Genomic DNA, 14117 nt, shown 5'->3' on the forward strand with positions numbered 1-14117 from the left:
TTTTTTTTTTCTCTTTCTTTTTTTAAAATATAAATTTATTTATTTTAATTGGAGGCTAATTACTTTACAGTATTGTATTGGTTTTGCCATACATTGACATGAATCCGCCATGGGTGTACATGTGTTCCCCATCCTGAAGCCCCTCCCACCTCCCTCCCCACACCATCCCTCTGGGTCATCCCAGTGCACCAGCCCTGAGCATCCTGTATCATGCATCAAACCTGGACTGGCAATTCGTTTCACATATGAAATTATACATGTTTCAATGCCATTCTCCCAAATCATCCCACCCTCACCCTCTCCCACAGAGTCCAAAAGACTGTTCTATACATCTGTGTCTCTTTTTATGTCTCGTATACAGGGTTATCGTTACCATCTTTCTAAATTCCATATATATGCATTAGTATATTGTATTGGTGTTTTTCTTTCTGGCTTAGTTTACTCTGTATAATAGGCTCCAGTTTCATTCTTCTCATTAGAAATGATTCAAATGTATTTTTTCAATGGATGAGTAATATTCCATTGTGTATATGTACCACAGCTTTCTTATCCATTCGTCTGCTGATGGACATCTAGGTTGTTTCCATGTCCTGGCTATTATTAACAGTGCTGCGATGAACATTGGGGTACATGTGTCTCTTTCAATTCTGGTTTCCTCAGTGTGTATGCCCAGCAGTGGGATTTCTGGGTTGTATGGCAGTTCTATTTCCAGTTTTTTAAGGAATCTCCACACTGTTCTCCATAGTGGCTGTACTAGTTTGCATTCCCACCAACAGTGTAAGAGGCTTCCCTTTTCTCCACACCCTCTCCAGCATTTATTATTTGTAGACTTTTGGATCGCAGCCATTCTGACTGGCATGAAATGGTACCTCATTGTGGTTTTGATTTGCATTTCTCTGATAATGAGTGAAGTTGAGCATCTTTTAATGTGTTTGTTAGCCATCTGTATGTCTTCTTTGGAGAAATGTCTATTTAGTTCTTTGGCCCATTTTTTGATTGGGTCATTTATTTTTCTGGAATTGAGCTGCAGGAGTTGCTTGTATATTTTTGAGATTAATTCTTTGTCAGTTGCTTCATTTGCTATTATTTTTTAAAACCATAACCCACTTCACAAGCATCTTAGTTTAGATTTCTCCAAAAAGAGACCTTAAGACAAGGAATTGGATGTCTGTAGTTAACTTGAGTGTTGACTCCTGGAAACCCAAGTGAGGAAGTGGGGAACAGACACAGGACAGGAGACAAGCTAATGGCAAGTACATTGGTGGGCAGTTACCACTGTGGACAACCAACACCGACATCTGTCTCTTAGGACCCTCTGAAATACCATATTTTAATATACTTTAGATTTGCTGGACAGAGTGTGGGGAGGTTGGGGCATCCTATCTGCTGTGTTACCTGAGATGTTGACCATGTTCTGCTGTAGGATTCCCTCACAGGAGCCAAGACTGGAGGAAGCTCTGCCCTTGGATGGGCCCTGTAGTTGAAAAAGATGGGTGTAGATATCAAGTTGTCTGCTTCAATGTTGTTTTGAGTGTCCTTTCCACAGGCATTGGGGCTTGCTTCCCTGGTGGCTCAGGTGGTGAAGAATCTGCATGCAATGCAGGAGACCTGGGTTCAATCCCTGGATAGGGAAGATCTCCTGGAGAAAGGAATGGGTACTCAACTCCAGTGTTCTTGCCTGGAGAATTCCATGGACTGAGAAACCTGGCAGGCTACAGTTCATGGGGTGATAAACAGTCCGACTCGCCCAAACAGTTAACACTTTCACCTTTTTCTTCACTTTTCACAGGCACTATTTTACATCCTTTGTAAAGTGCAGTTATCACACGTAATATCACAGTCAGGTATCCTTGCCCAGGGCCAAAGAAAGCAGAATTCCATATTCTTTCATTGTGGCTTGATGTGCCTCACCGTTTTTTTTTTTTTTTCTTTTAATTTTTATTTTATATTGGAGCATAGTTGATTATGGAGAAGGCAATGGCACCCCACTCCAGTACTCTTGCCTGGAAAATCCCATGGATGGATGAGCCTGGTGGGCTGCAGTCCATGGGGTCGCTAAGAGTCAGACACGACTGAAGTTACTTAGCAAAAAATAGTTGATTAACAATGTTATGTTAGTTTCAAGTGTACAGCAGAGTGATCCAGGCATACACATACTTGCATCTCTTCTTTTTCAAATTTTTTTCCAATTTAGTAACTGAGTATTAAAAAGCTTCCCTCATAGCTCAGTTAGTAAAGAATCTGCCTGCAATGCAGTAGACCCCTGTTCAGTTCTTGGGTCAGGAAGATCCACTGGAGAAGAGATAGGCTACCCACCCAGTATTCTTGGGCTTCCCTTGTGGCTCAGCTGGTAAAGAATCTCCCTGCAATGCGGAGACCTGGGTTCGATCCCTGGGTTGGGAAGAAGATCCCTGGGTTGAGAAAAAGGAAAGGCTACCCACTCCAGTATTCTGGCTTGGAGAATTCCATGGACTATACAGTCCATGGGGTTGCAAAGAGTTGGACACGACTGAGCGACTTTCACTTTCAACAGAGTATTGAACAGAGTCCCCTGTGCTATACATTAAATCCCTGTTGGTTATCTATTTTAAATATAGCAGTGTGTACATGTCAATCCCAAACTCCCATCTAACTGACTTTTAATAAGGGCGTTTTGATGAAATTCTTGTTTGATTTAATGTGCTTTACAACATGTTGATGTTGTCCATTGATACATTTTCAAATTAAGCACAAATATTAGATTCATCCCACATCTATGTATTTATATATTGATTGTGCATGTGTGTAGACACACATAAATTAATCTGCAAGCAGACACATTCACAACTGCCTGATGTGCTGTGTGACTGTGTGTGTTTATTTAGAGTGAACCTCAGGGATGTCTCCATGTAAAATGGTGTGTGTTATTTTCTCTCCATGCCACCTTCTTATCAATACGTTGGGTTCAATTGCATCCTGAACTGATATATTCAGCCTTTTCACAGCCAACAGTCCCTTCCTCAATCTTCCTTCCCCTTCGTGGTTCATTATAGGTTAACTGACTAGATAAGGGCATGCATTGAACTGGTGTTAGTGGCAGATAACAGCTTAAAGTGCTACTCCTCTCAGATAGTAACTGATTTTTAAAAATAATAACTTTTAGGCACTTAATTTAAAAAGTCATTTGTGGATATTTTGCATAACACTACAGGTGTAGTTTAAAAAGACTTTGTTTTTATCATTGCAATTTCTGTGTTTCTTAAATTATGCTACTTCTATCAATGCTCAGGAATAGGGTATATTATTTCCAGAAAGATAAAACATTTTTTTCAAGATTCTCCTTGGAAATTTAAACTATTTTACCCATTCTTTGCATGACAGTTGATGGTGAGCTGAACTCAGCAAGATAAACAGAAGTGAAGCCAGAGTAAATGAGACTGATAGGATCAAAATGGTAATGCAGTCTTTTTTATATTTACAATAAAAATTCATCTCTAAGAAATTCACTTACCTTGGAAAACCTGATAGCTGACACTAAAGCAATAAGTAAGAGAAATATGATTAAAAGGTAATTTTAATATATATATTTCTAAAAAGCTCTTTATTGGGTACATAGACATTTACAATTGTTATATCTTCCTCTTGGATTGATTCCTTGATCATTATGGGGCAAAGACAGCCTCTTCAATAAATGGTGCTGGGAAAACTGGACAGCTACATATAAAAGAAGGAAATTAGAACACTTCGTAACACCATACACAAAGAGAAACTCAAAATGGATTAAAGGCCTAAATGTAGGATTAAAAACTATAAAACTCTTAGAGGAAAACATAGGCAGAACACTCTATGATGTAAATCAAAGCAAGATCCTCTATGACCCACCTCCTAGAATAATGAAAATAAAAACAAAAGTAAACAAGTGGGACCTAATTAAACTTAAAAGCTTTTGCACAGCAAAGGAAACTATAAGCAAGGTGAACAAACAACCCTCAGAATGGGAGAAAACAATAGCAAATGAAACAACTGACAAAGGGTTAATTTTCAAAATATACAAGCAGCTCATACAACTCAGTACCAGAAAAGCAAACAACCCAATCAAAAAGTGGAAAGAAGACCTAAGCAGACATTTCTCCAAAGAAGACATACAGAGGGCTAACAAACACATGCTCAACATAGCTAATTATTAGAGAAATGTAAATCAAAACCACAGTGAGATATTACCTCACATTGGTCAGAATGGCCACAATCAAAAACTCTACAAATGATAAATGCTGGAGAGGGTGTGGATAAAAGGGAACGCTCTTGCACTGTTGGTGGGAATATAAATTGATACAGCCACTATAGAAGACAGTATGGAGATTCCTTAAAAAGCTAGGAATAAAACCACCATATGACCCAGCAATCCCACTCCTAGGCATATACCCTGAGGAAACCGGGATTGAAAAAGACAAGTGTATCCCATTGTTCATTCCAGCACTATTTGCAATAGCTAGAACATGGAAGCAACCTAGATGTCCATTGACAAATGAATGGATAAAGAAGTATTAGTACACATACACAATGGAATATTACTCAGCCATAAAAGGAACACATTTGAGTCAGTTCCGTTGAGGTGGATAAACCTAGAACTTATTATACAGAGTAAAATGAGTCAGAAAGAGAAAGATAAATATCATATTCTAACGCATATATATGGAATCTAGGAAAATGGTACTGAAGAATTTATTTTCAGGGCAGCAATGGAAAAACAGACATAGAGAATAGACTTATGGTCATGGGAAGAGGGGAGGAGAGGGTGAGATGTATGGAACGAGTAACATGGAAGCTTACATTACCATATATAAAATAGATAGCCAATGGGAATTTGCTGTATGTCTCAGGAAACTCAAACAGGAGCTCTGTATCAACCTAGAGGGGTGGGTTGTGGAGGGATATGGGAGGGAGGTTCAAAAGGGAGGGGATATATGTATACCTATGGCTGATTCAGGTTGAGGTTTGACAGAAAACAGCAAAATTCTATAAAGCAATTATCCTTCAATAAAAAAATTTAATTAAAAATATCTCTTTGTTATCAAGAGAAATACTAGTGTGAAATGTCACTTTTTTAAAATGAAATTTGAAGAATCAGATACCTTTAATATTTCTCTTATTCTAATTCTATATAACACGTGAAGAGATCACAGCCACAGGAGGTGTGTTGGGGTGATCCACTCCTGGCAGGAACTGAGGGGCCATCAAAGAGGAAGAAACCAGAGCCTGATAGAGGAGAGGATAGCTTCTCATTTCCCATTTCAGGAAGTCAGGGACTCAGATCAAGCTTGTGTTGAGAATGGGAAAGGGGTGAGGATTAAATTTAATATAATATTAAGCTTTCAAACTAAACTTTAATATGTAACACTGACCAGCAAATTATAGGTGCATGGGAAATTTTAACTGATAAGGAAGGGAAATTGCAACTAAAGTATCTGAAGACAGTGTAGGAAAATTTGAAATGTAATTAAAACATTTCGTATTGTACTTCATCTACTGAGACAGAGCCACTGCATAAAATGACTTCCCAGGTGGCTCAGCAGTAAAGAATCCCCTTGAAAATGCAAGAGTCGCAGGGGTTGATGCCAGTTCGATCCCTGGGTTGGGAAGATCCCCTGGAGAAGGAAACGGTGACACACTCAAGTGTTCTTGCCTGGGAAATCGCATGGACAGAGGAGCCTGGTGGGCTACAGAGGTCATAAAGAGTTGGACATGATTGAGGGACTGAGCACATGCATGTACTACATAAAATACTATACTTATACACAAACACATGGACTTGCATACACAGGTAAATTCTCACGTGTGCACACTTTAACACATACATAAACATTTGAAAACAAAATACTACACAGCAGCTATGAAGGGATGAAGTACATTTTGTCTCAACATTGATACAGTGTGATGAGATACTGTTCCTAAGAAGAAAGCCGTAGAATGAGGTAAAGAGTACATTACCACTATGCCAAGTTAGAGCACACATGAAATGATTCAACTGTGTGTATATGTGTGTACTTGCAGGTATATCTGAAAAAGGCTGGATGCCTAGACACTAATTTCATAATGATGATTTGCCTCTGGGAGTGAAGAAATTGTAATTAGAGTGGACAAATGAATTATGGATTTGTTTGCAATATATTAATTTTTAATATGACACTTCAGTATGTTACTCATGTGATTTTAAAAGTATATGTGTATTTTAGGCATTGAAGCATGTAAAATATCATGTATGAAATGAGTTGCCAGTCCAGGTTCGATGCACGATACTGGATGCTTGGGGCTGGTGCACTGGGACGACCCAGAGGGATGGAATGGGGAGGGAGGAGAGAGGAGGGTTCAGGATGGGGAACACATGTATACCTGTGGCGGATTCATTTTGATATTTGGCAAAACTAATACAGTTATGTAAAGTTTAAAAATAAAATTAAAAAAAAAGTATATGTGTATTTTAAAAACATACGAAAGTATGTAAAAATACTAGCAGTAGTTAAATCCCTATGGCATGAAGATAAATGACTGAAATCTCATTTAGTTTAATATTTTAAAAAAAGAATCATCACAAATGGCTATTGGCTAAAAAAAGGAAGAAATAAATATTAAATACATCTAGTTCAAATGATAATATGCAATGGATTTTTTCTTTTTTAATTTATTTTTAATTGAATGATAATTGTTCTATAATAGGTTTCTGCCAATGTTAACATGAATAGGTATGGGAGTGAGGTGGGAGGGACGGGATATAGGCACACCTATGGCAACGGCTTTTGTTTTCTGCAGGCAAATTTCACTCTGACATGTGCTGCTATTTGACTTCAATGCAGAGTGAGTGGGATTGTGAAATGATCTCTGACGTGGGAAGGTATCGTCTTGCACAGAGCTCTCCGCTCTTCCTCTGTGATATGTTCCCCAGGTACCATACCCATGATGTTTCCTCTAAGAATCCCTCATCAGCCAGGATTTTCTTTATATCTCCATCCAAAATGAGCACCCATACTGCTCCATAATATGTTTACAACTAGAACAAAGCTAGTGGAGGTGATGGAAGTCCAGTGGAGCTATTTCAAATCCTGAAAGATGATGCTGTGAAAGTGCTGCACTCAATATGCCAGCAAATTTGGAAAACTCAGCAGTGGCCACAGGACTGGAAAAGGTCAGTTTTCATTCCAATCCCAAAGAAAGGCAATGCCAAAGAATGCTCAAACTACCGCACAATTGCACTCATCTCACATGCTAGTAAAGTAATGCTCAAAATTCTCCAAGCCAGGCTTCAGCAATATGTGAACTGTGAACTTCCTGATGTTCAAGCTGGTTTTAGAAAAGGCAGAGGAACCAGAGATCAAATGGCCAGCATCCGCTGGATCATGGAAAAAGCAAGAGAGTTCCAGAAAAACATCTATTTCTGCTTTATTGACTATGTCAAAGCCTTTGACTGTGTGGATCACAATAAACTGTGGAAAATTCTGAAAGAGATGGGAATACCAGACCACCTGATCTGCCTCTTGAGAAATTTGTATGCAGGTCAGGAAGCAACAGTTAGAACTGGACCTGGAACAACAGACTGGTTCCAAATAGGAAAAGGAGTACGTCAAGGCTGTATATTGTCACCCTGCTTATTTAACTTATATGCAGAGTACATCATGAGAAACGCTGGACTGGAAGAAACACAAGTTGGAATCAAGATTGCCGGGAGAAATATCAATCACCTCAGATATGCAGATGACACCACCCTTATGGCAGAAAGTGAAGAGGAACTCAAAAGCCTCTTGATGAAAGTGAAAGTGAAGAGTGAAAAAGTTGGCTTAAAGCTCAACATTCAGAAAATGAAGATCATGGCATCTGGTCCAATCACTTCATGGGAAATAGATGGGGAAACAGTGTCAGACTTTATTTGGGGGGTGCTCAAAATCACTGCAGATGGTGACTGCAGCCATGAAATTAAAAGACGCTTACTCCTTGGAAGGAAAGTTATGACCAACCTAGATAGCATATTCAAATGCAGAGACATTACTTTGCCAACAAAGGTTCATCTAGTCAAGGCTATGGCTCTTCCTGTGGTCATGTATGGATGTGAGAGTTGGACTGTGAAGAAGGCTGAGCGCCAAAGAATTGATGCTTTTGAACTGTGGTGTTGGAGAAGACTCTTGAGAGTCCCTTGGACTGCAAGGAGATCCAACCAGTCCATTCTAAAGGAGATCTGCCCTGGGATTTCTTTGGAAGGAATGATGCTAAAGCTGAAACTCCAGTACTTTGGCCACCTCATGCGAAGAGTTGACTCATTGGAAAAGACTCTGATGCTGGGAGGGATTGGGGGCAGGAGGAAAAGGGGATGACAGAGGATGAGATGGCTAGATGGCATGACTGACTCGATGGACGTGAGTCTGGGTGAACTCCGGGAGTTGGTGATGGACAGGGAGGCCTGGCATGCTGTGATTCATGGGGTCGCAAAGAGTCAGACACGACTGAGTGACTGAACTGAACTGAGCTGTATTTTATCCTATTTTGTTTCACACTATTTGGTCCTATAGATAATATTTTATTTATTTTGTTTCCCAGTCTCTAAAGAGTAAGTCCATGATGACAGAGACTTCATTGCTATATTCCTTGTCTGGAAAAGTGTGTGGATCATATAGATTTGCAATAAATATTTTAAAATAAATTGTGATAGCTTTTTACTCCTGAAGACTCACACATGAAACACCTTAATGTGTCAGTTTTGTGTCACTATCCCTTCTGTCTTTCACTCCAATGTCTAATCCCTAGGCCTAAAATCACCCACCAGTAAGCTTAGTGTGAGAATTACTCCCGTAAAATTGTTCTGAATGTTTCCCTAGCTTCTTAAAATTCTTTCTTGCTTTTTACCTGGAGTTCAGTCAAGCCTTTCACTTTTTTATATCTGGTGTTTGAGCTGGCTTCCTATGCAGGAAAAAATTAAAGATGGACCCCCATTTCCTTTTTTAAAAAATTTTATTGGGTTGTAGTTGATGGACCATGTTTTGTTAGATTCAGGCGCAAAGTGATTCAGTTACACATATAGATATCTTCATTCTTTTACAAATTCTTTTCTTATGTAGATTATCACAAAATATTGAGTAGGGTTCCCTGTAGTGAACAATAGGTCCTTGTTGGTTATCTATCTTATATATAGTTGTGTATGTGTGTGTGTGAGTGTATGTGTGTGTGTTCATCCCAAGCTCCTGTCTTATCCTTACCTGCTTTGGTAGCAATGTTTATTTTCGATATCTGTTAAGTCTGTTTCTGCTTTGTAAATAATGCCATTCTGCTGAAACTTTGACGGATTCCCATTTCTTTTAAAATATAAACTCAGGCAATGGCAGTGATTCCAGGAAAGGGTCCTCATCCATCGTGGGGACACAATCACACCACTTTCCAGCCAGCTTGCATAATTCAGGGTAACATTGAGGCAGAGGTGAAGGACAACAGCTGCCTCCCATAAGAAAAGGGCTTAACTTCATTTACCAGAGCAGGAAAAATTGCAGATGCTTTTATTTGTTATTAAGCATCTCAGATTATCCACATGTGACCAGAGCACCATTTTTATTAGGAAATCAATTTTAGACCATGGTGGAAGCTCTCCACATTTTCACTATTATCAAAACCGGCTCCAACATTAGGAAATCTCATGTAGTGAACGTAACTCCAACTGTAGTCATGGGCAACAGAGTTAGATCCATTTGCACATGGAACAGAGATGGCTTAACTGCCAATTCTTCAAAACTTTCTTCAAACTGTTACAGGAAACATGTGACTTGGAAACATGGAGTATAACTGACAGAGGCACAGCAGTAATTCTGTTCCTCTGCTACAATTTTAAGCCTGAGATACCATTTTTCCAAGTAAATAGCTTTATCAAAGATGTTCCAGTCAAAAACTTTCTCCTAGTGGCCAGAAGATAAGATAACTATTATTTCTGACAAACACAAGATTGGTTAAGTTCTGATGTTATCCAGTTGCACTTTGCCACAAACAAATAAGCAGGCAAACAGCTCAACTTTCCCCTGCTGCTGCTGCTGCTGCTGCTAAGTCGCTTCAGTCGTGTCCGACTCTGTGCGACCCCATAGATGGCAGCCCACCAGGCTCCCCGGTCCCTGGGATTCTCCAGGCAAGAACACTGGAGTGGGTTGCCATTTCCTTCTCAAATGCATGAAAGTGAAAAGTGAAAGTGAAGTTGCTCAGTCGTGTCCGACTCCCAGCGACCCCATGGACTCCAGCCTACCAGGCTCCTCCGTCCGTGGGATTTTCCAGGCAAGAGTACTGGAGTGGGGTGCCATTGCCTTCTCGCCTAACAATAACCAAATAACACAAACAGGTCACAGTATTTCAGTTATTTTTTTTTCAGGATGGACAAATAAAATATGCTGGTTAAACTTTGCTTTCTGCTTCAGTTTGTATTACAAAATGTATTTTTTACCATTTTCCAATGAAATTGTAACAAAGTCTTTAAGAGTTTTTTATTTTTACATTTTATGACTTAAACACAGTGTAAATAGACATATGTGCACAACTGGAAAAAATAGAAACGTTTCAAAGTTTAAGTGTTCCTCTGCCATGTCCTGGAGCTTTCTGCCCTCTTTTGCCTCCAAGGGAAGATTTCAAGTGTTCCAGCAACTTTGAATTTATCTGTGTTGGGTTAGGAGAAGGCAGAGAAATAGATGAGGCTTGTTAAGAGTAAAGCTGAATCAATCCATTAATTTGCTTTTCAAAGTAACCAAAGATCACCTGGTAGATTAGTGGTCTGAGATTGGAAATGGGTTTTGTTACATATAGAGAATGGGGGACTGAAAAAGAACAGGTGCAGAATCATACCAAGGTTAGTGGTGTTGAGAGTAAAGTTATTACTAGAAGGATTCAAGATCATATATATAACATAACACACCACAATGAGTCAGTTGATACACCCAAGTCACCATCTTAAATTATATATATAATGCATATATATGTGGTTATATTTTTAAAGTGGCTTAGTTATTATGCAACAGAGGTATGTTATAGTCTAGGGGCAGTTTATTTTCTTTACATATTACCGATAATTCTAGATGTCACAGCATACCTTGTGACATAGATCCTCCACAGCCATCTTAACCAGCAGCACATTGGAGTAAAACAAGAATTCAGATATATAATATAAATTTTTTTTCCTATCAAAGATAATTTTCAGAGAGCAGCTAGAATTTGATGAAACAAAATTGTGTGATTAGATAGATCCCCTGAAACCATCTAGATTAGAATGTTAAAACAACTTCTAAAATTTAATCTTCTTTGCTTTACTTGTCACATGATTAGTTATGAGAAATTTGGTCTGAATAATTTCATTAATTTTTCACAGTGACTACAGTGTGACTAACGAGGTCACTTTTGCCCACACCTTGCCAAACTTAGCCAATGGTTAATGTCAGATTTTCAATATCTCATAAAGAATGATATTGAAATGTTTTGACAATTGAATGCCACAGAAGAAATCTATTTTTAAAATAACTTATTTTAGAGCAAGTTAGCTATTTGTCTGGATTTCCCTGGTGGCTCAGCTGGTAAAGAATCTGCCTGCAATATGGGCAAGCTGGGTCAGTCTCTGGATTGGGAAGATCTCTGGAGAAGGGAATGGCCACTTTAGTATTCTTGCCTGGAGAATTCCATGGACAGAGGAGCCTGGTGGGCTGCAGTCCATGGGGTCACAAAGAGTCAGTCATGACTGAGCAACTAAGCACAGCACAGCTACTCATGATTATCTTTAAACCTGGAGACAACTTTTTTATATGCAAAGTAACTTATCAAATTTAAATTTTAAATTAAATTCAGATTAACTGTAGAACACTAACAAATTTTATGAAAATTTGCATAACACAACTTTTAGCTATTGAATAAATTCTATTTCATTCTTTGTTGTTGTTCAGTCACTAAAGTTGTGTCCAATCCAACTCTTTTCCATCCCATGGACTTCAGCATGCCAGGCTTCCCTGTTCTTCACTATTTCATAATAGTCCACTTAATATTTATATTTTTAATTTGCTTGTATTTTCAGTTGCTCCTGTAACACATTACCACAAATTTATTGGCTTAAATCAACACAAATTTATTATCTTACAGTTCTTTATAGAATACTGGAGTGGGTAGCTGTTCCCTTCTTCAGGGGATCATCTCAGCCCAGGGATCAAACCAAGGTGGCAGAAGGGTTGTATTCCCTTTTGGAGGCTCAAGAGAAGAATCCATTTCCTTAACTTACTCAGTTCTTAGAGGTCGCCTGCATTCCTTGTCTCTTCAAACCCTTCCTCTATCTTCAAAGCCAGCTGTAGGAGGTCAAATCCTCTAATCTCATAACTCCTACCTCTTCTTCAGCTTCCCACATTCACATCAAAGACCCCTGTGATTACACTGAGCCTACTCAGAAATCCAGGATCATCCGTCTATTTTAAAATCAGCAAGTGAGCAAGCTTAATTCCATCTGCTACCTTAATTCTCCCTTTCTATGTAACTTAAGTCATAAATTCTGAGAATTAGGATGTAGTTATCTTCAAAAAATTATTCTATTAACTACACTGCTAGCCTTCAAATTTTCTTGTCATATTCAAAATTTGTACTGCACTTTTTCTGCCCAAGAAAATGGCCCTGTGAGCAACTGCATTATATGCTTTAACCAGATTATTACATATTTGATAGCGTTTATGAATTACTGTGACTTGTCATTTATTAATTTAGAGGCTCTAATTATTTTGTCACTATTATGGAACACATTGTTTATTAACTATATCTCATTTTATAATTCAATTCAACTATGTTGCATAAGATTGTAATTTACATTCAGAAAAGATAAGTAAACAACACAAAGGCATTTATGTAGGTGCTAAAACTTTCATAAACATTATAATTAAAGTTAAATAGAGAATTTAAAATGTGTGGTTTATGTAATTATTTCTCAAAGTTTTTTGACTTTAAAATAGTTCATCATATACTATTGCACTGCTCCATGAGATAAGACAGAAATTAGAATGTGTATAAATGATTCGACTGAAGAACTAAAAGAAGAATCTAGGAGACTGGAATGCCAATCAGAAAGCGTCAAGTGAAACACAGAGAGGAACACAACTGGGGAGTGCACTCCTAGTAAATTTCCTGTGGCTTCACTAGCTAGGAAGAGCTAATTAGCTCTGAGTTAGAGAATGCACTGTTGTTATTGCTGTTGTTCATGTCTGACTCTTTGTGATCTCATGGACTTTTTGTGACCCCATGGACTGCAGGACGCCAGACTCCTCTGTCCTCCACTGTCTCCCAAAGTTTGTATAGAGAATGCATAGCTTTGTATAGTAAAATTTAGCAGTACATTTATTTATCAGCAATTATGAAAAAGCAAATGCATCTTTCAAAAAAGAAAGCTTTGCTAACCAGAAAAAAAGAAAAAAGGAACTAAAAGAAGAGAAAGGGAAAATAAATAAAAGAAAGGAAAGCAAAACAAAAGAAAAAAAGGAAGGAAAGGAAGCAAGAAATTGTATGTACTATATGTTTCAAATAGTAAAAGTAGCTGTAAGTTGAAAATATTGCAAAATCTGATTAAGTAGAATGCGTTTTTTATCACAGCACTGGTAAATTAGGCATGGTGTGTGTCTTATTGCAAAGCACTAAGTTCGTTATTACAGTGGTATACTCCTGCTGCTTTGCTTATCAAACCAGAAAATCTATCATGCAGAGTCCATTTTTCAATCAAGTCTAAATCTTTTCTCTTACATCACCAGACATATCCATGTTAATGCAATTCCTCTAGGCAAAGCTAACTGGCTAGAAATACAGAATCCAAAGCAGAGAGAAATAACCTTGGAATGAATATATTCTCTTGGGCAATAAAAGATGTTTATCTACAGTTAAATACAAAAGAAGTCTATTTATATAGACTGAAAACTTCAAACCACAGATGCTCCTTGAATACTAATTAAATTAGGCAGTTTAAATAATATTTGGTTTCAAATCCTTTCTCAAGTCTTACAAGGCCTCACTGATGCTTATATGTCAACAGGGTCGATTTTAACTCACAACGTTATGTACTCATGTTTTGAAGAACTATTATTTGGTAATTCTGAAGTTACATATTTTAATTTTCATCA

Source organism: Bubalus bubalis, chromosome 3 (genome assembly GCF_019923935.1).
Source record: "Bubalus bubalis isolate 160015118507 breed Murrah chromosome 3, NDDB_SH_1, whole genome shotgun sequence".
Lineage (NCBI taxonomy): Eukaryota > Metazoa > Chordata > Mammalia > Artiodactyla > Bovidae > Bubalus > Bubalus bubalis.